The following is a 22,086-nucleotide window of genomic DNA, read 5'->3' on the forward strand; positions in this document are numbered from 1 at the left end:
TGCTGTCTCTTCCCAGCCAATCTTGGTCAGCAAAAACATCCGCTGTTGCTGCAGGGACTTGGGCTGTCATGGCCTCCCAAATCCGGCTGAGCTTGCCTCATATTGTTAAAGCCCTGGGGGTGGAGAGCAAGGCATCCTGTACCCCTCAAAGTCTGCCACCAGCATTGTCATCCTAGCTGCCCCTGCCTGCCCCAGGAGCTGCTGTCATCAAGCCCTGCCTCCTCTTTTCTTCCCAGAGCTCACATCATCCCCAGGAGGTACTTAGGACCAGGGATCTCAGGCCTGGTGCAGAGGTGAGGACAGAGGTGCAGGAGCTGGGACTCGACCCCATGTCCTTCAAGTTCCCAGTTGCCTTTGTGAATGTTTGGGCCTTGGGATCAGCAAAGCCAGCCTCCCCTCCTGGCCACGTGTTCTTGCTGGACATGCATGGAGCCCCTGGAGGCCAGGGAGGGTGCGTCCTCCCAAGTGGCTTCACAAATTCCACAGGGAGCAAGGACCCACTCACTACCCAGCAGCCACTGTGTGTGTGTGCATGCACGCACCTGCACACCCGTGTGTGTGATCATGTGAGTATCTAGCGGGGGCTGGTGAGGGCAGCACCTTCCACCTTCCAGGCTCTGGGTGGGCGTCCTGGGGCATCTTTGTCCTTGCCCTCCTCACTTAAGACCTGCTATCCTGGTGCATGGCTTCTCCCAGCCCCAGGGGTTTGTCGCAACTTCCCGCTGTCACAATTATATATTGAAAAATCTTCCTAGAAGCACCGGGGGATTAGGTGGCCTTTCCCTACCGGGTCTCCAGAGGTTCCAGCCCTCTGGTTCCTGTCCATGCTTTCCTGCTGGAGGTGGGAACTCTAGGGGAGCCACACTACTCCTCATGTAATTCTTCCAGGAGCGCAGCAGCTGCTGTGGCCAATTTGCCCCCAAGCCTGCCAGCCTCGTCTTACTGGCCAGTTGTCAAAGCCCAGATCCCAGGTCTCACCATGTTTTCCCCTGAGTGGGCCCTCGCTGTCCGGGACCACCTGCCACGCAGCAGGCACTTGAACCCAGGACTTGGGCCTGTCTGGCAGAGCTGCTCCCCTGTTGCTGTAAGTGCTGCATTTTGAGGAGTCATTTCCATGCCCCCAGCATAGTCAAGAAAAGGCCCCTGGGTTTGCCCTGAAAGCCCAGGTTGTGGTCGAGGTCTTTCTGTGCATCTGGCAACACACAGCCCCTTGCCTGTGCCCTGCAGAAAGGCCGGCTTCTCCGCCGCCTTGTCTCCTCTGTGGGGGGTGGGCCTGGCCCTGCCATGCCAGAGAGGAATATCGGTGAAGCTGCCGGATGGCGTCACCGCGGGAAGAACAATTGGATGATGACAATCGAAGGAAGGTGAAAGATCTTGTCCCAGTCTTCCTGTTTTTGTGCGCAGTTGGCTCAGATGGGCATTGATAACACCGCTGGGGGGTGGTCCTACAGCAGGGCTGGGGTGGCTCTGGCTCCACGCCCATCTGTGCCACCTCCTGCTTCTCCCTGTGCAGGGCAGGGGTCAGATGGCAAAGCCCTAATGACTCAGGTGTGGCTGGGGGCACTGGGAGGTCCTGAGATGGGAAGCAGGGATAGAGATGAAAGGTTCTCACGCCCTGCCCTAGGGCTGCCCCTCGGGGTGATGGCAGGCAGGAGATGGCAGCAGCAGGAGAGCGGTGCCCTCTGCCAAGGGAAGAGCTGCCCAGGCCCAGAGTCCCGGGACGTAGCAGTGCCCAGTGTTCTCGCAGAGCAGAGCACATCCCTGTCAGTTCTTCCTGTCCTCTGCTTACACCTGGCGGGGGAGGCGAGATGTCAGGGAAAGGTTTCTTGAGATGTCCTGGCTACCCTGGCCCCACACTGCTGGACAGCTCACCTTCCAGAAAGTTCTCCCACGTCCTGGAGTCATGCTGCTCCAGGGGCCCCAAGGTCATCGAACTCCACCTCTTTCCAAACTTCCTTTGATGGTTGAAGCGCCCCCTCCACACGCCACGAACACAGCACGTGAGCCATGTTTTCGGCATGTTTCCGTCACTTTCTTCGTAACTGCCCAAACTTGGAAGCGATCCAGATGCCCTTCACAAAGCGGATGAGAGATCAACTGCGGTTCGTCCAGAGAGTGGAATATTATTATCCAGTGCTAAAGAGAAATGAGCTCTTAAGTCGCGGAAAGAAAGGAAGAGCAATTAACTGCACGTCACTCGGTGAAAGAAGCTGATCTGAAAAGGCTACATGATCCCAACCCTGCGACACGCGGAAAAGGCAAACTGTGGAGACAGAAAAGGATCAGTGGCTGCCAGGGGCTGGGGGAGGTAAGGGGTGAGTGGATGGAGGACGGAGGACACTGGGGAGCAGTGAAGCTCTTCTGCATGATACTGTAATGGCAGATACACGTCACTCTCCATTTATCCAAAGCCACAGAATCACCACACCAACAGTGAATGTTTATGTCAACTACTGACTTTATAATAATGGGTCAATATTGGTTCCCCAATTGCAACAAATGTGCCACAGATGCAAGATGTTAGTCACAGAGAAAACTGTGTGTGTGTTTGGGAAGGTGAGATATGGTCACTCCGCACTTTCTGTTCCGTTTTGCAGTGAACCTAAAACCGCTCCAAGGAATCGTCTAATCATTGATTTAAAAAAAAAAAAAGGAAATTTGTGTGCACCACATGCCGGCTTCGAATCCTCAACCGATTTCATTGCTGACAACAGTGTTCCTTCGGTTGTGCTGATACAGAGCCTTTGAAAAGATTCCCATGGGTTCCTGGTGTTGGTTAAAACGCCTTTTATTCCAACGCTGTGGAAATAGTACAGACACAAAACCAGGGTGGGTTCCTAGGCTGACAGCTCTGATACAACCCCAGAGCCAAACCAAGCTGACAAATCTCACAGAGTCGCAAAAGCAAGGCGATGCCTGTGGACAGCATCAGTGTGGTGAGTGACATCGTGCTGGGTCCAAGGTGCTGTCTGTGTGGCAGGTGAGGGACTGACGGATGGCTTGGGTGCCATTTCTTTGACATGGGGCATTCTGTGCCACACTGGCCACTTTCTCTTTTTTCAGCCTGGGAATCTTCCCTGAAATTGCGATGCCAGCAGGCCTTCCCCGGTGGATGCAACTTTCATCTCCATGCTGCGTTCTCATCCCTGCTCACAACCCACAGTGTTCCAGGAGGCTTCAGCGTGAGCTCGGAGGTCAGCAGGTCATCTTCAACCCCTGTACAGTTTCCTATGGCTGCTGTGACAATTTCCACAATTGCAGTGGCTTAAAGCAGCACGTGTTATCTCACAGTTCTGGAGGTCAGGAATCGGACACCGTCTCACCGGGCTACAGTTGAGGTGGCAGCGGGGCTGGGTGCTGCTGGAGGCTCCAGGAAAAACCCTTGCCCTTTCCAGCTTCCAGAGGCTGCCCATGCTCCTCGGCTCATAGCTCCTCCTCCATCTCAAGCCAACTGCACGTCCCTCCGACCTCTGCATCTGCTCGGCTCCCCCGCCTCCTCCTCCACTTATAAGCACACTTGTGATGACGCTGGGCCCGCTGGACAGTCCAGGGCCATCTCTTCATCTCAGGGTTCCTTAATCTTCATGCCTGAAAAGTCCCCTTTGCAGTGGAGGTCACACTGTCAAGGGTGACAGGGATTAGGATGGGGCATCTTTAGGGGAGGCGTGATTCTGCTGACCACAGCGTCCCTCTTTCCCTCATTTCACATCCACTCAGTTCAGAACCCCGCTGGCTCTACCCCGCCGTCACCACTGGGGCTGAAGCCACATCACGTCTCCCCAGAGGACTACCCCGGCTCCTTGTTGGCCTCCTGACTTCCATCGTGGTCTCTCTCCAGTCTCTTCTTACCCCAGCAGCCAGGCCGATCCTGGGAAAATGTGAGACCAAGCCTCCCACTAGTTCCTGCCTTCGAGGAAAATCAAAATGCTTCCAGTGGCTGAATGAGGCCCAACCCCGTCTGCCCATCCTCCCAGTTCCCTCTGCTCCAGCCCCACGGGCCTCTGCGCCCTCCTGCCTTGGAGCCTTTGCACTGGCTGCTCCCTCCTCCTGGGCTGCCTTGTCCTGTACCTCTGTAATCCCGGTCCACTGTGCTCCAAATGCCCCCGATCCTCTCCGCACCGCTTGTGACTTCTAGCAGAGCCCACTGCCCTCTTGCTCACAATCTCCTTGCCGGTCTCACCAGGCTGAAGCAGTGCCATGGGGCAGGGGTTCTGCCCGCTGAGTTTGCTGATAGAGCAGGGCCTGGCTGGAGTGGGCACTCCACACAGATTGGTGTGGCAGGTGCAGGAATGGGTGAGAGGAGGCTAGTAGAGGCCTCAAGGGAGGAGGAAGGTACAGAACACCGGGCTGGCATATTCACCAGGTCTTCATGCCAAGGGCCCAGGGCTGGCTCCAGGCAGAGCAGGAGACCACAGCCCAGCTCCTTGGGAGGTCAGAATCCTCTCTCTCCTCCCTTACCCCACAGCTTCCCATGGGCTAACCCCATTACCAAGGAGCCTTTTGGAGCAAACTATTCATTGATTCACTTACTAAGCAAATGTTGACCAGGTCTGGTCAAGGGTGTGTGGATGCTGGGATAAGCAAGGACCTTCCAGAAAGTCCAAGTTCATGGTGGGGATGCAGGATGGGATGGTCCTGGTTGTATTGACCTGCTGTGCTCCAGGCATATTGCAGGTGCCAGCTCTTCATTCTCCCCCTGGAGCCTGCAAAGCTCAACCTAGCCATCTCCTTCCTGCGGTGTCCCTGGTCCCCCACCTGCACCCGCACCACTGAGCCCTGCCAGCTCGCCTCTCCCACTGGTAACCTCAACCCTCCCCATCACAGGGTGTGTTTTGCAGTCTCCTTGTTTGCTTCTTCCACCAAACTGGGGCTCTTGGAGGTCAAGGCCTAGGGTCTTCCATGTCTTCATGTGTCCAGCAGCTGGCACACAGCAGGCCCTCAGAAAACGTGGATAAAAAAGAAGGGATGGCTGGCCGGCTGCATAATGAGTTGACAAATGAACGAATTCCACGGGGAGGTCTTGCTTGGGCAGAGTCACAGGGAGTGAGGAGGCCGGGTGGAGGGGCAGGGGGAAGTCCTTGCTCTGAGCCTGAGGAGGGGTGCGGAGTCTGGAAAGGGAGGTGGGGCTAAGCAATGATACTGCTGCACTGCTGAGCGCCTGCTGTGCTGGGGTCCACCATTGGACTTCCCCAATGACACCATCAACTGGCAACCAGGGACTCCCACCAGGCCGAAGGTATAACGCTAGGAAGTGGTAGAACTGGGCTTTGACACGAAGGCCTCAAAGGCCTGCCCGAGATATCTGGACTCTGTCTGCAGGCTGTGCTCTCAGAAGGCACACAGGGCACCCCCTGCCTTGAGAAGCAGCTTTTGAGCCTGCCTCAGGGACCCCACTTCACCTGCACTTGGGATCTCTCTGCTCTCACCTGCTTCCATTGTTTTAATGCTTTCAGATGAGTTTGTATCTGGAAGGAAACAAGGATTCATCAGCGAATTGGATTTCTAGCTGCTGCAGGTACTGGGGAGCCATGGGAGGTTTCAGAGTCAAGAAGTACTGGATGAAAGGCTGTCTCTGTCACTCTTGGAAGCCCTTGACTTTTCAGGTTCTTTGTCTTCACAGCACTGACTGTTGGCTGTGTATGCCTCCGGTCCCAAGCCTTGGCAGTCCTGCCAGCCTTACCGCTCTGCACGACAGAGACCGCAGCTCGCACAACAGCCTGTGCGGCAGAACAGGGCTGACTAGGGATGGGCCTCTTGCCCCAGAGGTGCCTGGGCTGACGGTGGGACAGCTTCACTCCATCCCTGGGGCCTGGACCAAATCCCCAAGGAGCATGTGTGAGGGGCTGGGGCGCTCCTCCTTGGCTGGGGTGTTGAGGGGCCAAGGGCTCCCCCCGCAAAACTCCAGGCCCCTTTCTGACCTGTGCTATGGAGGAGCATCTCCTTGGGGAGGGATTCTCAGACAGTCCAGGCTGCAGGAGCTGACCCGGGTGCATCAGGTCCTGGCTGGGTGACCTGGGAATGGCCCCCCCACCCCTGGGGCTGGAACCACTCACCCAGCCTGACCCTGGAAGCTCAACTTCATCACCCGCCAGCCTGACCCTGGCAGCTCAACCTCTTCACCCGCTGAGAGTGTCGGGCTGGGGCTGCAGAGGGCAAGGTGGGAGGCCAAATCCAGCCTGCCAGCCCCTGGGAGGCTCGGCCACTGGGGTTCCCTGGGAGGACAGCCACCGTCTTTCCTGACTGCAGTCACAGAAGCCCAATGCATTGGATTGCAACTTTTTGATTTTGCAAGTGAGAACTGCCCCTGTCCCTGTGGGGGAGCCTATGGTCTGTGGACACCTCTCGGCCCTTGGAGCACCCACTGACCGGTGCATGGGAGTCCGCAGCCCGCCTGCAGCCGGAGCACGTTCCCACTGCCCCAGGCTATTCTTAACAAGCCAAGCCTCTGGCTCCAGGGCTAAAAATACCACATGGGAGGCCTGTGGGAAAGCTGCCGCTGGCTATTTTAGTGATTTCTCGCTGGAGGTTTGGGGTCCCTGCATGTTGCCAGGACAGGGAGGGCACTGCGGCCTGCACCGCCCAGGGCCCCTCTCGGCCCATGTTGGGGCTCCTCTGTGTCAAGCGTCCTTAGCGCCCAACGGCAGCCACCTCTGGTGTCCAGGGAGGTAGAAGGAAGGGCCTGGGAGTCTTGAGCTCCCTCATTTCAGCTTCGGAGAAACGAGTTCCAAGTGGGGAGCAGGTGCCCGGGGTCACAGTGTGGTCTGCGGTGGAGAGACCCCTGGACTGTTCCCTGGCATGTGAGGCCTGGTCCAGCTGTCTCCCATCCAGGGGGCATTTGGGGGCCACAGCCATGCTGTGCAGGTTCTCACTGGGCTTCTTAGACCAAGGCTTAGCTTCCCATTACCTTTCTGCAGCCTTATCTGCCCACTTTCTTTCTCATGAACCTTTTCGTCCTTGATTTCCCGTCATCTCTCCCAAAGTTTGGCAGGTATGGCAGAGGGGGCTTTGGCCCCGCTGTGGGAATGCAAAACCAAGGCTCAGGAAGGAGAGGTGCGTGTCAAGGCTATAGCTGTGCAGGGCTGAGCCAGGCTGGCTTCACCCTTCCAAGCCTGGGCGTCTTGGTGGTGCCACTGGCGCTCATGTCGGCCCTCTCCTGCCGGTTCCCCATGCCCAGGGCCCCGTGCCGTGCTGGTGACTGATGGCCATTGTGTTCTCAGACTGGAGGGCCCTGGCTCCTGGGCAGCCACTGTGGGTCTGCACCTATGAGCTGTGTGTCCCCACGATGGGGCCCTGATGGGCAAGCACGATGATCTCCCCCAACAGGTGGCACAACGTGCCATTGTGTGGGGCCCACCCCGGGCAGGTCCATTAACTGCCCCTGCCCAGCAGGGCCTTCTCCAGGGCTGGACAAAGGCTCCTTCTCTGTACCCTCCTGTTGCCGTGGGAGAGGCCTGGGTCTGATGCCCACCTCAGGGGCTCAGAGGAGCAACTGGGGTGGCTGGAGGGGGCCCAAGCTTGCTTCCCAACACTGCCTGCCGCAGACCAAAGAGGCCAGACCTGGGTGTCAAAACGACTCCATTGCCCGTTGACCAGAAACCCTAGGCAGTCAGTCAACTTCTCTGGGCCTTGTTGTGTCTCCCTCTTACCCTGGTCCAGGGACCCAGGCCTGTCCTTGCGTGGGATCCAGACCCAGCGGTGTGGTGAGTGGCTGTGCTCAGGGAAGTCCCCCTTGGCCTGCAGGACAGAGGCCCGGGATGCATCACGATGTTCTTCCGTGGCGGTGACAGAGGCAGGATGGAAGGACCCACTGCCGGGCCCACTAGGGTGGGACCAGGCCAGGGGAGAGGAGGGCCGAGGCCTGTGCCGTGCATGCAGGATTATCGGGGTCGCGGGGGGGGGGTGCGGCATGAGACCCTCTTCCTGCCACTGGGCTGGGGCTGGGGTCCTGGCCCAGAAGGCCGAAGGGCCTTGGGCAAATTCCCTCCATCCATGTCTGTGCCTCAGTTTCCTCCTCTGCAGAATGGAGATCTTCAAGGCGGCTCCCATCTTGACCCATGTAGGGACCTGGGAGGACAAGGGACAAAGAGGCACGGCCGGTTACCAGGCTATCACTGTGGGGAAGGAGATGGGGATGTCGCAGTGGGAGGCATCTGACAAGATTCCCTTTGGACAAGATTTCTGCCTGAGCCAGGGCCTGCCTCTGGGAGCTCAGACAGCACCACCCAGACTCGGGAGTGCCTCGGGGGCCTCCACGAGAGACGCCCACCCACACCTGCCTGGGGAGCACCCTGCTGCCACTCAGGAGCTCCCTGCTGTGCCACACGGGTCCCCTTAAAACTAGAAATTCCACGACCCACAAAGAATCAGCCACAGGGAGGCCCAGTGCCGTGACTGATGGGGACCAGGACCCCAAGGGGACCACCAGGGCCAGCACATGTGTACACCACACGGCCCCTTCCTGAGGACAGGGCGGAGGCCAAGCCTAGCTCCCCGTCAGCCCTTACTCGGGCCCTGCCCCGTGGGGACCTCAAAACACCATCTCCCAATTCACAGATGAGAAAATGGGCCACAGAGAGGGTGAGCGTCACGGCAGACGAGATTTCCACCCTGGTTCCCGCGTGTGACTTTTCTGAGGCCCCTGGTGCCCTGCAGCCCTCACAGGGCTCCCTCTTCTTCCCATGCCATCCCACCCTGTCCAGCTGGCTCTCCTGGGCTTTCCAGGCCCCTCTCTCCTCCCATCCTCCGCTCTCCTCCTCCCTCCCCCTTCCCTCTTCTGTACCAGCTCCAAGCACCGCACCCAAGCCTTGGGGACACGGTGTGGCCTCCAGCATTCCTGCCCTGTTTTCATTTAGGGGACGCCCCCAAAATACTCCGCCTGCGGGAGGCGGCAGCCGCCCCAGGCCCCCTGGGAATGCGCTTGCAAGCCTTGGCTGGGCCGCGCTGGCAGGGGCAGGGAATGCAGAGGCGGCAGAGTAGGGGGGGCCAGGACCCCCCAGCACGGCTTTTCGGGTTAACGCGAAAGAGGAGACCGCGCAGCTCCGGGCCCGGAGAGGACCTCAGGAATGTGGTGGTTCAGAGCTGACATCCACATTTCCCTGTCTGCCTGGATCCAGTTCGGGGACAGTGGGGCAGCGCCAGGAGGAGGGCCAGCAACACAGCCAGGCAGCCGTCCTGGGGCTGGCTGGCAGTTCAAAGCCCTGCCACAGAGCCCCAGCCCTGCCACCCATCGCGGGGGCGTATGGAGCTCCTCAGATGGGCTGGGCCTTCCTGGAAGATGATCCCTGGGACTGGGAGAGGCCCCTCCCCTGTCCCCATAGGCTGTGCCCTCTCTCCTCATCCTCAGTCTCTGAGCAGATGGCACCTTCCTCAGGAAGACCTCCCAGGACAGCGAGGGGAGGGCGACTGCTCCTCCACCTTCCCTGGCCCTGCGTGTCTTCTCTGGAGCAAGCTCAATTCTAAGCGTTCCTGGGCCCATGGGCCCCTCGCGGCTGAAGCACGGCTTTTGCGCCTTCACCTGGTTTTGGAATCACAAGCCAAACTCAGGCAGCACCTGGGGAGATGAACGTGGAGGCTCCAGTGGGCAGGTGGACCTCGTGGTGCTGACCAAACTCTAGCCAAGTTTCAAGGCCCGGCTCTCAGACGCTCCCCCAGATGGCCCACAGCTGGCTAACATCTAGTGCTGAGATGGTCTGCCTGGGGCAGGACACAGACCTCACCACGGGCAGGATTTCTTCCCAAAGCTGTGCCATCCCTCGAGTCCCTGGGGATGCTGGTGACAGTGCAGACCCCAGGCCCGGCAGTGGGGCTGCAGTGACCCACGGTTATCATGGGAACTCCATACCTGAGGTAAGAGCTTGGACCTTGGCTTGGGAGGTCCCAGGCTGCATCACCCTGGGCCTCAGTTTCCCCTTCTGTCATGCAGGAAGATACCGCTGTCCTGCCTGTCTGTGTGGTTAAGAAAGGGTCCCCATTTGAGATGCCTCCAGGATCTCAGATAGCACCACCCTGACACAAGAGTGCCTAGGGGGCCTCGGCGAGAGATACCCACCCCACACCTGCCTGGCAGGCTCCCTGCTGCAGCTAAGGATGCAGCAGAGGCTAAACAAGGGGGTCCTGCTACCTCCCTGCTACAGGCAGGACCACGGGAGCCCTGGCGGAGCCCCTGAACTGGGCTTCCTGGCTTCAGGAAGCAGAATGGCAGCAGAAGGCCCGGAGGGGAACCCCATTGGCCAGGTGGCCTGCCCACAGATGCTGTACTTGCCTCCTGACCTCAAATATTGGCTAAGGCAGGCAGAGGGGTCAGAAGTGCTGGCCGGGCAGTAGGCGCCGGTCAGTCTGCTGCTGAGTGACACAGACGATGTCCTGGCTGGGGCCAGCCCCATCCCCCACCCGTGCTCCCCTCACCAGACAAGAGGCACCTCTGCAGCAAGCCAGAGCCTATGCGCAATGCCTACCCTCTAGCCCACGCCCCCACGAGAGGGTCCCACCTTATCAGCAGTGTTGCCTGCACCTAAGCAGGCACCTGGGGCTAGGGGCGGAGCTTCCTCTGGTTCTTCTGGTGTCTAGGACAAATATTTGTTGAATGAATGTTAAGTCCAGCAAGGTCAGTGGCATCATCAACCCTGACTCCGAGAATTCCTGAGCCCCTAGCACATTTATTCTCCCTGCCGCTGACCTTCACTGAGAGGGGATGAGAAGACCTTGGAACCCTAAGCGTCTGCGTCCAACTCCGTTATGTTCCTGGGGGAAACCCTTTGCCTCTCTGACTCTCTGGGTCCTCGTCTGTGGCCTGGGCACTATATCACCCATTTGCTTGGAGGTCAAGTAAGATTTAGTGTGCAAAGCACCTGACTTGGAGGATCTGGCCGTGAATTCCCCCCCCGCCCCCCACTTCCCGTACACAGTGACATGCTGAGCTCAGGACAAGGTGTGGGGCGAGCGGTGGTGGTGGTGGGGGTGGTTCAGAGATTTGAGCACAGTCCGCTTGTGTCAAACTACTGGTCAGCTGTAGCAGATAAAACCGGGACACAAATCATTGTAAATCACACACACTAGAAGATTCTCTGCCTTCAGAGAAAACAGAGGAACCAGTGAAGCCTCTGGTGCTGTGGACGGCTTCAGCGAGGTGACCTGCAGATGGTCCTGAGTGCAGGGTTTGACCCAGCGGGAGGAGGACAGTGCAAAGTACAGACTGAAGACGAGACCCCAGGAGCCCAGGGAACCTGCCCACGGCCACCCATCGCCAAGTGCTGCCCAACGGCCGGGCTCGGCAGCTGCATGGGCCAGCGCGACACAGGGCAGGCCCGCTTGGCGGAGTCAGAGGAGTGTCCTCTTCTCTTTCCAGAAACTGCTGGGCCTTTTCTCATGCCTGAAACACTCCCGTTTCACACTAGAGGTCCTTAAAAGCTGTGGCTTCATGAGGCGTCCTTTGTGAAAAACGCCTTCAGTAACTGTTTTTGGGAGGCAGGGGAGTCACCTGAAGTGACATCTCAGAGTTCCCTTGGGACACCATTCAACAAGGATGTACAGAAGGCAACATCCTTCTGGAGGTGGACAAGAAGCAGGTGCATGGGGCTCTGGGCTCACAGCAGGGGTGCAGGCCCGGTGGCCATCAGAAGATCCTCCTGCCAGGTCTGCGTGTGCCCATGCCGCGACTGTCCCTCCCTTCTCCCACAGAGCCTCTGTGTCCTCTCACTGGGCGGCCCTGACTCTCCTCCCATGACCTCGTGTCTGGAGGCCATGCCCTGGCCTGTCTGTTTCTTGGCTGAGTGTTCTGAGGTCTCTCTCTATCTCGAAGCTGCAGAATGCAGGCTCTAGGGAGTGAGGCGGCACCCCAAGAGCACCCTCCCTTCCCTGGAGCTGACGCGGGGCTCACAGCAGGTACATAGGGCCCTAGTTCCCCTTTGCTTCGCAGTTGGGAACCTGAGGCCCGGGGAGCGGGAGCTGCCCGTGTGGGGTCGTGGAGTGAGTCGGGCATCACCCAGAGCCCCAGCCAGCCTGCCCCCGCGGGGCCCTTGGCTCGGCTGCCTTAGACAAAGGCTCTTCTTTGAAGCGCCTGAGACAGAGCCCCTGGTTTCCGGCCCCAGCCCACCGGGAGGCACCCGCCTCGGCAGCTGTCTTCATTTGCTGCCCACCAGCCGGGCCGGCCCGGACCTTGGTTTATTGTTAGCTTCCTTGCCAGAAATATGCTCCAACAAATGCTGTAAACAAACGGGACAATTGCAGACCATCACGCTTGGATTTCTCTCTAATATGCATAAAATGGGGTGCGGCTGGGACTGCCTGGCCAGCAACCTCTGCTAAGCAAAAGCCCCCTCTGGATGTGGGCCTGACCACAGCAGGCTCTTCCCCTCCTCTGAGCCCACAGCCCTCGAGCCTGGGTCACAGACAGGTCCTGATGCTATTCTACCTTCAGCCTACCCATGGAGAAGGTTTCTTCATCTATTTAGCAAACACTGACCTAGTGCTTGCTAGGGGTCGGCACTGTTCCAATATCCTGTGAATGTCCCTCATTTTATCCTTATAAAAACCTGTGAGGTAGGGCATATCCTGATCGTACTTTATAGAGAAGGAAACTGAAGTACAGAGAAGTTAAGTCACAGGCCCAAAGACACACAGCTAGTAAGTGGAGGACGTGGAATTCCACCCCAGACTGTGGGCTGCAGAGTGTAAGTCCTGGCCAGAGAGAAGTTTGGAAAGAGGGAGCCATGGGGCAGAGGACGTGGAGTCCTGATGAAAGAAAGAAGGGGACTCCAGACCCTGGCAAAGCAGATGACTGCCCTCCCTTGCACAGACCTGCTCTGGGCAGCGTTGCTGGGACTCTGGGAAGCATTGAGTACCCACGCTCCCTCCTTCCATGGACCTCCGAAGTGTCTGTGAGAGCTTAGTGCTATGGGCTGAATCACATCCCCCCACAATTAGTATGTTGAAGTCTTAACCCTCAGGACCCTGGAATGCGACGTTATTTGCAGATAGGATCTTTACAGATGAAATCAAATGAAAAGAAAGTCACTAGGGTGGGCCCTAATTCAATATGACTGGCATCCTCATAAGATTAGGACACAGACCCACAGAGAGGAACAACCCTGTGAAAATGTGAGGAGAAGATGCTGTCTACAAGCCAAGGAAAGAGACTGCAGAAGAACCAGCCCTGCCACACCTTGATCTCAGATGTCCAGCCTCCAGGACAGTGAGAGAAGAAACATCTGTTGTAAGCAACCCAGTCTGCAGAAATTTCTGGTATGACGAACTATATAAATCAATCAGTGTAACTTCCTTCTCTCTCTTCCTTTCTTCCATCCATCCATCCATCCATCCATCCACTCATCCATTCATCCACCTACTCATTCATCCACCTATTCATCCATCCACTTACTCTTCCACCCATCCACTCATCCATCCATCCACTCATCATCCATCCATCCACTCATCCATCCATCCACTCATCCATCTATCCATCCATCCATCCATCCATCCATCCATCCATCCATCCACTCATCCATCCATCCACTCATCCATCCATCCATTCATCCATCCACTCATCCATCTATCCATCCATCCATTCATCCATCCATCCATTCATCATCCATCCATCCATCCATCCATTCATCCATCCACTCATCCATCCATCCATTCATCATCCATCCATCCATCCATCCATCCACTCATCCATCCATCCACTCATCCATCCATCCATTAATTCATCCACTCGTCCATCCATCCATTCATCATCCATCCATCCATCCATCCATCCATTCATCCATCCACTCGTCCATCCATCCATTCATCATCCATCCATCCATCCATCCATCCATCCACTCATCCATTTATCCACTCATTCATTCATCCACTCATCCATCTATCCATGCATCCATCCATCCATCCATTCATCCATCCACTCGTCCATCCATCCACTCATCCATCCATCCATTCATCCATCCACTCGTCCATCCATCCACTCATCCATCCATCCACTCATCATCCATCCATCCATCCATCCATTCATCCACTCATCCATCTATCCGTGCATCCATCCATCCATCCATCCATCCATTCATCCATTCATCCATCCACTCATCCATCCATCCACTCATCCATCCATCCACTCATCCATCCATCCATTCATCCATCCACTCATCCATCCATCCACTCATCCATCTATCCACTCATCATCCATCCATCCATCCATCCATCCATCCACTCATCCATCCATCCATTCATCCATCCATCTACTTGATATAGTTTCGTTGTGTCCCCACTCACATCTCACCTTGAGTTGTAATAATCCCCAAGTGTCCAAGGCAGGGCCAGGTGGAGATAATTGAATCATGGGGGCGGTTTACCCCATACTGTTCTCATGGTAGTGAATGAGTCTCACAAGATCTGCTGGTTTTATAAATTGGAGTTCCCCTACACACGCTGTCTTGCCTGCCGCCATGCAAGATGTGCCTTTGCTTCTCTTTTGCCTTCTGCCGTGATTGTGAGGCCTCCCCAGCCATGTGGAACTGCACGTCCATTAAACCTCTTTCCTTTATAAATTACCCAGTCTCAAGTATGTCTTTGTTAGCAGCATGAGAATAGACTAATACACCACTCATCCATCCATCCATCCATCCATCCATCCATCCATCCATCTACTCATCCACCCATCCACTCATCCAACCATCCACCTACTCAATCATCCATCCAACCACTCATTCAATCATCCATCCATCCATCCATCCATCCATCCATCTACCATCCATCCATCCCTCCATCCATTCACCCACCTCCCTCCCTCCCTATCTAAAGGGCTTACAGTCTCAAAGCTGGCAGAGACCTTACTTGCTGGATGGAGCCTGGTGTAGCCCTTTCTCTGTAGAGATCTCCTGCAGGTGTCCCCAGGGCCTCTCTGTGAGCCACTCTGTTTGCAGATGCTCAGGCTGCCCTCTGCCCCACAGAGCTCTTCCCTCTTGCCTTGGGGTGTTCATTGGGCTTGGCTCCTCCGCATGGGGTGGCACTTGTCACAGGGCGGGAGCTCCAGTGTCTATGGCTGCCCACAGCCTCAGCATTGCCAGAGAGCTGCATGGGCCTCTATGTGAGGACCTGGTTCAGGGAAGGTCTTTTGCCACAGTGAGCTGCATCAGCCTGGATTGTCAGAGAAGCCCTCTTGGAGTGACTGCTGGGTTCGAGGGGGTGTGTGGGAGGTCTGGCTCCTTTTGCCTGGGAGACCTGAAGTTGGCTGGACTCTGGACCTTTCAGGGCCCCTGCCACTTGCCCAGAGTGTATCTGAGGTCCCAGGGTGTGGCCTGAGAGCTTCTGGTGGGGACCCCTGAATTGAGTGAGGGCAGCCATCACAAGCCCCATTCAAATGGTGGCAGAGTGTGGACTCTGATGTGTGGACCGCCAGGTCGGTTGAGTGGCACAGCCTCCTGGCACCTCCTCATCTGTCAAATGGGAAACGCTAGTAACACTGGCTGCCCCAGTGGCTGCTCTGAGGGAAGGAGGGAAGCTGGTCCTGGGCTTGCAGCCGTGCTTGGTGTGAACATGCTGTCTATAGCATTGCCAGCACAGCCCCACCTCAGCCCAATGCCCAGCACACTTGTAGGTGCCTGGCACCTGGCACACAGTTGCTAGCGAGCTGTGCACTCAGGCATGGCTCTGTCCCTGGACTGGGTGGCACTGGGGCGACGTGAGGGTTCCTTGGGAATCCTGAGGGTTCAAGGGAACCTCGGAATCAGAGAGGCCTGTGCTACCTCACACTCTCCTCCTCACACTGCATTGTCTGCAGGCTTGGCAACTCCTGACCTCTCCAAAACTCTTCTACATGATGAGGTCAGCAGGGCCCCTGCCGGCATTCCATCCAAGCTTCGGATCCTGCCCAGTGCCGGCTCAGCACCAGAGTCATCACTGTGGTGACCTGAACACTTTGGTCCACGATTCATAGCAAGGAGGAGGAATTCAGTCTGGATGATGATATCTGCATACCTTTCCTTACTGTTTCACAGAGAAGAGCGTTGAGGGGTGCAGACTGCGCCTCAACTGCATCCTGAGGGTGGGACTGTCAGGTGAAGGGAAGTTCTCAGAGAACTTCTCAATTTCCCAAGACGCAGACTCAAAGAAGAGGATACAAAGGGTCGAGAACCCTCCAGCCCTGTCTAAGCCACTTTTTCCCAGCATGCCAAGAGGACAACAACATTGACTCTGGTCAGGGTTCTGAGTGCCCGTGATGTCTGCAGCCGCACACCCAAGGGCCCCCAGCTCCTGTCCACACCAGCACAGACTCCTGGGAACTCTCCCTGGGAAGCTGACGGGGTCCTGGGATGTGTTCAGGGTCAGGTCTGCGGAAGGGCCCTAGCCAGTGTTGGGAACCGCTGCTGGCTCCGGCCTGGGTTAGCTGTGTGGCCCAGGCTTGCCATGTCACCCTGCCTTCCCCTGGGAGAGAGGAGGCCAAGGCAGCCAGGAAATGCCTCTTTGTCTTGGTGCCCACGGCTGTCAGATAAAGCCATTGAGCCAGCCGCAATTGGGGCATCCAGACTGCTTTTCCAGCCACGCCAGGCCTCGCCCCACTGTCCCGTTTGCCCGAAGGGGGCTGATGAGTTTAGTAATGTTTACTGAGCACCCGCCCACCTTGTGGAGCTGACAGCCAGCGAGAGGAGTCGGGTGCAGACTTTGCCCTCACAGGCAAGACAGCCACACCTTGAACTCTGACTCAAGGAAGAGAGTGGGCAGCTCACCAGAGAGGCCAGAGGAGGCAGCAGGAGAGCCCGGGGAAGGTGGGGTCTCTCCAGCCAGGGGCTTCCTGAAAGAGCTACCTTCTGAGCAGGCCCCCCAGGCTAGGAAGACGTGCACCTGCTGAGCTGGGCAGGAGAGGGTGGCCCAGGGGAGGACCCAGCAGGGGTAGAGGTTTGGAGGTGGCAGGTCCTGAGGGAAGTGGAGGGTGCGTACGCGTTCTGGGGAAGGTAAGGCTGCGTGCGTTCAAGCCAAGTGGCTGGAGGCTGTGACCCTCAGGGTCTGGGCAGCCAGGCAAGGAGGAGAGGAGAAGATGCCACACTAGAGAAGCTGGCCCACTCCACCCCTTTGTCTTCTCCTCATCTGCAGCACCCTTCTCTTATCCCAAATGTGCACAACAGGGCATTTTTCTGCTCATAAGAATAATACATGTTGGTTGCAAAAGCAATCGGAAAAGCAGAGAACAGTTAGGGCACCACAGGCAACCTCGGCAGAGATCATCAGAGCTCACATGCTCACGCTTAGATGTGGTTCCTTCTGGTCTTTTTTATGTTCTTCTACACATATACCACCCACTTGATTTTTCTTTTCTCTCTCTCTTCTCTCTCTCTCTCTTTTTTTTTTTTTTTTTTTTTTTTTGAGACAGAGTCTCACTTTGTCACCCAGGCTGGAGTGCAGTGGTGTGATCTTGGCTCACTGCAACTTCTGCCTCCCAGGTTCAAGGGATTCTCCTGCCTCAGCCTCCTGAGTAGCTGGAATTGCAGGTGCCCGCTATTATGCCCGTCGATTTTTTGTATTTTTAGTAGAGACAGGGTTTTATCACATTGGCCAGGCTGGTCTTGAACTCCTGACCTCAAGTTATGCACCTGCTTCAGCCTCCCAAAGTGCTGGGATTACAGGTGTGAGCCACCGCACCCGGCCAACACTTGTTTTTCCTAAGTCACATCACAGTGTTGTTTTATAATTTATATTTTCATGTGAAAACGTATTAGGATATCTTGCCATCTGATTACTGATTTTTTTGTTGTTGTTTTTTTGTTTTGTTTTGTTTTGTTTTTTTGAGACGGAGTCTCGCTTTGTCACCCAGGCTAGAATGCAGCGGCATGATCTCAAGCTCACTGCAGCCTCCGCCTCCTGGGTTCAAGTGATTCTCCTGCGTCGTCTCGTGAGTTTAAGCCATTCTCCTGCCTCAGCCTGCTGAGTAGCTGAGATTACAGGTGCCCGCCACCACACCCGGCTAATTTTTGTATTTTTTGGTAGAAACAGGGTTTCATCATGTTGTCCAGGCTGGTTTCAAACTCCTGACCCCAGGTGATCCTCACCTCAGCATCCCAGAGTGCTGGGATTACAGGCATGAGCCCCCTTGCCCGGCCTAATTGCTATTTTTTGGAAACATATTCCTTTGTGGAATGTTAAAACACATCCATCTGGGAAGGGACGACGCCAGCCCAGCCCCAAGCAGAGGCATGAGTGAGGAAAGACAGGAGCAGGCGGTCAGGGTGCGGGAGGCAGGTCCCCAGGGACTTGCAGAGGCTTGGGCTCAGCAGAGGGTGGGGGCGGGGGTGTAGGGCCTACCCAGGGGTGGGGACTCTGATCCCTCTTGGTGCCTGTGCAGGGAGCCAGTGGGACGGAGGACGAGGACCAAGCAGCAACTTTCCAGCCTCCGCTCCCTTACTGGGCTGTTCCCTTCTCCTGTCTTACTGCCCCACACGGCTGTCCCTTGTCCTCTGGGAGCCTCCATTTGTCTGATCATCCTATCCACTAAGGGGCCCCCCAGCAATATCCTACCTCACCCCCAGTCTGTTTTCTATGGAGCAGTGGCATGATCTGCAGTCATTTTGTTTTTCATCTGTCAGCAGCCCCTCCTGGACCCACGGAGAAAGGACTCGCACCCATTTTGTCCAGGGCAGTGCCTGGCACGAAGCAGACAGGTGCTTGTCAGACAGGTATCGAACGAACCATTCCTTGCCCCATCCCCACCACAGGGGCCATGGCTCAGAAGGGCCCTGCACGTGGTTGGATGCTCTGATCGTCCTGGAAGGAGGGTCTCGCATTTTCGTTTTGCACAGGGCTCCACGAATCTCGTAGCTGCCCTGCTGTTCCCACATCCTGCCCCTTAAAAAGTCCTGGGCAGGAACCCTCCTACCTCGGGCTGTGGTGGCTTGGGGCCCATTCCTTTCCTGAGCCCAGTTTCACCCCGCAGGGTACAGGGTGCTGGCTACGAGACCTTCTGCCCCACCACACCTCAGCCAGGTGAGGGCACGGTCGGGGTCTTCATCCCTTCAACCTTGACCTCTGCTCTTCACCACAGGCAGCCAGGTTGTGACAGCCTGTGAGGACCCCTTGGCTCCCGGAGCCTTCCCTCTCCTGGAATAGAGACGACACTGTGCCATCATTGAACTCACCTGAAAAAACGATCTGTTGCAAAGCTCACAGGAAGTAATGGAGCAACGTTACATGATAAACTGTAAAGTGTGGTGAGCACGTGAACAAGTGTCCAGGACCCAGCGAAGCCCCAGGCTACTGGGCTTGAAGTCAGAGGAGAAAAGGAAAGGGCAGCCTGCTGTAGGATCTAAGGCCTCCATGTGCTTAGCCCATGGCTGTCATCATGGTGACGTGTGCACACGATGTATCTGAGCCAGCCTTGTTCTTGAACGCGGGCAGTGAATCCCACGGTGATGTGGCATGTCGCGAGCTGGAGGAGGGGCGCCCGCATGGAGGCTTGTGAACCAGCTAGACAGCCTTTGGACCGTTTGGAGCCTCAGTTTCCCACACTGAGAATTGGAGTGGAATTCCCAGGGTGCTGGAGGTTGAAAGGCATTGAGAATCTAAAACACTTTGCAGACAGCAAGACCCTCTGTGTGAGTTAAGAATTCTCACTCAATCCCAGCAGGCACTCAGAGGGATCCTTTAATTTCTCCAGAATATTCTGCAGGTGAGCTGGGGAAGCCCACTGGCCCTGGCCTCACCCCCGAGCCCCAGCCTTCAGCCTGGGAATGGTCTGGCCTCTTCCTTGCCGGCCCGCCAGACTGGCCTCGCAGGACCCTGGGCGGGAACCCAGGAACCCTCAGCCGTGCCACCCGCTATGTGCTTCCCCAAGAAGCGCTCCCTGTGGCCTAATTTGAGAAAACAATGGGCCTCAATCCATATGAATGACCCTCAAGAGACCCTTTGTCCGCGGTGCACAGGCTATAATCAGCGGGGCTCTGGGGGCTCTGGCCTAATTTGGAGGGACAGGTTTTATCATCACCCTTGATTCGGGTGACCCAATCTGACAGGCCCACGACCCCCTGTATGCAGGGTCCACGTCAGAGATGGGCTTCCTCCCAGCGGCCCACCCTGGCGGGCTGGGGAGAGGGAAGGGGGAGGTGGTGGTCATGGGGGAAGTTTGGGGTGAAGAAGGGGTCACAGCCAGACCCCTGCTTGGATGGGCCTGTGATCGGGGTCTCGGGAGGAGCAGGATATTGATTAGATCAGTGAATGGTGTGGAGGCAGCTCTCCCTGGGCACGCGCTCCCGACCACCCACCAGCAAGTGTCTGTTGCCTGCCGGCGCCAGGGCTGGGTGGGGACTCTGGGACAGGCTGGCCGCCCGGGAGGGGCCAGGCAGGAGCCAAGGGGCTGGCTCCAGGGACTGCCAGCAGGGCCCCAGGGAAGGGGAGCTGGGAAGCGTTTGGGCTGCCTCCGGCCTGAAGTCGCGGAAACGTGTTTGCAGGTTAGGGCCGTGGCATCCTGGTTGCACCATTTAAGCGTCTATGGGGTGCCAGACAGATGACAAACGGCCACCTCATTTAATGCTTCCCTCAACCTTCCCAGGCCCCGATCCCTACGTTCTGGGTCAGGAGGCCCATTCTAGGTCAAGGGGTGGGTGAAGGTTGGCGAGACAAACCCAGGGACTAGCTCCTGAGCCCCAAAACCTGTCCTTACCCACCCAGGAGTCCCCTGCACGCTCTCCAGGGTGTGCAGTGCGTGGCTGCTGGGTTTGGGTGCATTAGAGCCTGAGGCGAGGGTTTGAGTCTGAATTCTTGCTACAGACGGAATGTGTGCATCCTCCCCAAATCCATATGTTGAAGCCTCAACTCCCAATGCGATGGCATTTGGAGAGGGGGCCTGTGGAATGTAGTTGAGTCCTGAGGGTGCGGCCCCGTGATGAAATTAGTGCCCTGATAAGAAGAGGCCCAGAGAACCAGCTCTCTCTCTGCTCTTTGCCGCACAAGGACCCCACAAGAAGATGGCCACCGGCAAACAGCCATTGAATCTGCCAGTGACTTGGCCGTGGACTTCCAGCCTCCAGAACTGTGAGAAATAAGCGTTTGCTATTTAAACTGCGCAGTCTGTGGTGGTGTTTTGGCAGTCTGAACTGACGGAGACAGCATCTGATTTGGGAAGTGACCCTGGGAAGCAACGGGAGGGGATGAGTCTGCTTCCAGGGGGCTGGGCTGGGTTCAGGCTCTCGGTTTGCGTGAGGCCTTTCTGCTTCCTGGGGCCGGCAGCTGCTGGGCAACTGCTCTCAGCGTTGGCTCTGTGCAAGGACAACTCAAACCTCTGCTCCTGTCACTGCTGCCCCGGGCCCGTTGGCTGGAGCCCAGCCTTTGTGGGGAAGGAGGTGCGCATGTCCAGGTGAGGAACAGCAAAGTCACACAGCAGAGGGCGTGGATCCAGGAGTGGGGAAGGCCTGGGAACCATGGCACCATCCATCACGCCATCCTGCAGGTTTCCTCACTTGCTTTGGGGACAACCCTGAGCTCCTCAAGGAGGGAAGGAAGGGCTCCTGGACTTATCCCTCCCTGGCCACCTCTGGCTGTGCCATCCTGACACATGGGTTTAGGGTTCTGTCTCCTCCAGGACCACCACCCTGCTGTGCCCATCCTGCCAAATCCTGTGTGTGATTTTTGCCCAGGGTCCCCTCATCCAAGAAGCCTTCTTGGACCCCACCGTTGGGGCAGAACACCCCTTGTGTCCCCCAAAAGCACCTTCCACAGAGCTCCTGTGCAGCATTGCCTCCACTCCCACCTCTGAGGCTTCTTTGTGCTCACCTCGCCTGCCGGATCACGAGCTTTGGGGCTCGGCAAATTCTGCTAGGCCCTGGGGGCAGCAAGGTAGGCAAAGTAAATAATAATAAATCATAAACAAGATCACTTAAATAAAGTAATTTACCCTACCATCCCCGAGACCCAGCAAAGCTTCTGGCCCATGGTAGGAGCCCCCCACCCTCCAAAAATCACAGCATAAACACAGATGAAGGAGATGGGTAGACAATTCCTATTCTGGAGTTTTTGGATCCAGAGGAGAGGCAATCTTTACAAATATGGTCAACCTGTGTCAGCCAAACAGCCTCGAGTCCTGGCCTACTTCCCAGCCCTGTGCTCATCTGGAGG

At 56.8% G+C, this 22,086-nt stretch overlaps 1 protein-coding gene and 1 long non-coding RNA gene across 7 annotated transcripts in view; one reads left to right on the plus strand and one right to left on the minus strand.

The window, feature by feature from the left end:
- The window catches only part of MRPL21 (mitochondrial ribosomal protein L21), a 1,021,966-nt gene that overhangs the window by 443,031 nt on the left and 556,849 nt on the right, over positions 1-22,086 (plus strand). Inside the window, exon 1 of one of the 6 annotated variants that reach the window (XM_050758229.1) lies at positions 6,316-6,319. The exons of 4 other annotated variants lie outside the window; for them this stretch is intronic. The gene's annotated coding sequence lies outside the window, so the exon portion shown is untranslated. Of the gene's footprint in view, positions 1-6,315; positions 6,320-7,894; positions 7,899-22,086 lie in introns of those variants that run through there. One more of the 6 variants, XM_050758222.1, reaches the window with a different exon arrangement.
- On the minus strand, positions 2,439-10,426 carry LOC126935984 (uncharacterized). The gene is made up of 5 exons (XR_007719363.1): positions 10,049-10,426; positions 9,842-9,945; positions 7,647-8,064; positions 4,531-5,465; positions 2,439-3,868 (listed from the first exon to the last, which is right to left on the minus strand). It is a non-coding gene; the product is annotated as an uncharacterized LOC126935984 (long non-coding RNA).

This window comes from Macaca thibetana, chromosome 14 (genome assembly GCF_024542745.1).
Source record: "Macaca thibetana thibetana isolate TM-01 chromosome 14, ASM2454274v1, whole genome shotgun sequence".
Taxonomy (NCBI): domain Eukaryota; kingdom Metazoa; phylum Chordata; class Mammalia; order Primates; family Cercopithecidae; genus Macaca; species Macaca thibetana.